Genomic DNA, 2,248 nt, shown 5'->3' on the forward strand with positions numbered 1-2,248 from the left:
TTCTCCGTTTCTTTCTTCGTTTCTCCGTTTCTTTGTTCGTTTCTCCGTTTCTTTCATCGTTTCTCCGTTTCTTTCTTCGTTTCTCCGTTTCTTTCTTCGTTTTTCCGTTTCTTTCTTCATTTCTCCGTTTCTTTGTTCTCTTCTCCGTTTCTTTCTTCGTTTCTCCGTTTCTTTCCTCGTTTCTCCGTTTCTTTCTACGTTTCTCCGTTTCTTTCTTCGCTTCTCCGTTTCTTTGTTCGTTTCTCCGTTTATTTCTTCGTTTCTCCATTTATTTCTCCATTTCTCCGTTTCTTTCTTCGTTACTCCGGTTCTTTCTTCGTTTCTCCGTTTCTTTCTACGTTTCTCCGTTTCTTTCTTCGTTTCTCCGTTTCTTTGTTCGTTTCTCCGTTTCTTTCATCGTTTCTCCGTTTCTTTCTTCGTTACTCCGTTTCACTCATCGTATCTCCGTTTCTTTCTTCGTTTCTCCGTTTCTTTCTTCGTTTCTCCGTTTCTTTCTTCGCTTCTCCGTTTCTTTGTTCGTTTCTCCGTTTATTTCTTCGTTTCTCCGTTTCTTTCTTCGTTACTCCGGTTCTTTCTTCGTTTCTCCGTTTCTTTCTTCGTTTCTCCGTTTCTTTCTTCGTTTCTCCGTTTCTTCCTTCGTTTCTCCGTTTCTTCCTTCGTTTCTCCGTTTCTTTGTTCGTTTCTGCGTTTATTTCTTCGTTTCTCCATTTATTTCCCCGTTTCTCCGTTTCTTTCTTCGTTACTCCGTTTCTCTCATCGTATCTCCGTTTCTTTCTTCGTTTCTCCGTTTCTTTCTTCGTTTCTCCGTTTCTTTCTTCGATTCTCCGGTTCTTTCTTCGATTCTCCGTTTCTTTCTTCGCTTCTCCGTTTCTTTCTTCGTATCTCCGTTTCTTTGTTCGTTTCTTCGTTTCTTTCTTCGTTTCTTCATTTCTTCCTTCGTTTCTCCGTTTCTTCCTTCGTTTCTCCGTTTCTTTGTTAGTTTATGCGTTTATTTCTTCGTTTCTCCATTTATTTCCCCGTTTCTCCGTTTCTTTCATCCTTTCTCCGTTTCTTTCTTCGTTTCTCCGTTTCTTTCTTCGTTTTTCCGTTTCTTTCTTCATTTCTCCGTTTCTTTGTTCGCTTCTCCGTTTCTTTCTTCGTTTCTCCGTTTCTTTGCTCGTTTCTCCGTTTCTTTCTACGTTTCTCCGTTTCTTTCTTCGCTTCTCCGTTTCTTTGTTCGTTTCTCCGTTTATTTCTTCGTTTCTCCATTTATTTCTCCATTTCTACGTTTCTTTCTTCGTTACTCCGGTTCTTTCTTCGTTTCTCCGTTTCTTTCTTCGTTTCTCCGTTTCTTTCTTCGTTTCTCCGTTTCTTTCTTCGTTTCTCCGTTTCTTTCATCGTTTCTCCGTTTCTTTCTTCGTTTCTCCGTTTCTTTCTTCGATTCTCCGTTGCTTTCTTCATTTCTCCGTTTCTTTGTTCGCTCCTCCGTTTCTTTCTTCGTTTCTCCATTTCTTTCTTCGTTTCTCCGTTTCTTTGTTCGTTTCTCCGTTTCTTTCTCCGTTTCTCGGTTTATTTCTTCGTTTCTCCATTTATTTCTCCGTTTCTCCATTTATTTCTTCGTTTCTCCGTTTCCTTGTTCGTTTCTCCGTTTATTTCTTCGTATCTCCATTTATTTCTCCGTTTCTCCGTTTCTTTCTTCGTTTCGCCGTTTCCTTCTTTGTTTCTCCGTTTCTTTCTTCGTTTCTCCGTTTCTTTCTTCGTTTCTCCGTTTCGTTGTACGTTTCTCCGTTTATTTCTTCGTTTCTCCATTTATTTCTCCGTTTCTTTGTTCGTTTCTCCGTTTCTTTGTTCGTTTCTCGTTTCTTTGTTCGTTTCTCCTTTTCTTTCTGCGTTTCATCGCTTCTTTCTTCGTTCCTCCGTTTCTTTCTTCGTTTCTCCGTTTCTTTCTTCGTTTCTCCGTTTCCTTGTTCGTTTCTCCGTTTATTTCTTCGTTTCACCATTCATTTCTCCGTTTCTTTCTTCGTTTCTCCGTTTCTTTCTTCGTTTCTCCGTTTCTTTCTTCGTTTCTCCGTTTCTTTCTTCGTTTCACCGTTTCTTTCTTCGTTTCTCCGTTTATTCCTTCATTTCCCCATTTATTTCTCCGTTTCTCGGTTTCTTTCTTCGTTTCTCCGTTTCTTTGTTCGTTTCTCCGTTTCTTTGTTCGTTTCTCCGTTTCTTTGTTCGTTTCTCCGTTTCTTTGTTCGTTTCTCCGTTTCTTTCTTCGTTTCTC

Source organism: Ptiloglossa arizonensis, unplaced genomic scaffold (assembly GCF_051014685.1).
Source record: "Ptiloglossa arizonensis isolate GNS036 unplaced genomic scaffold, iyPtiAriz1_principal scaffold0027, whole genome shotgun sequence".
Classification (NCBI taxonomy): domain Eukaryota; kingdom Metazoa; phylum Arthropoda; class Insecta; order Hymenoptera; family Colletidae; genus Ptiloglossa; species Ptiloglossa arizonensis.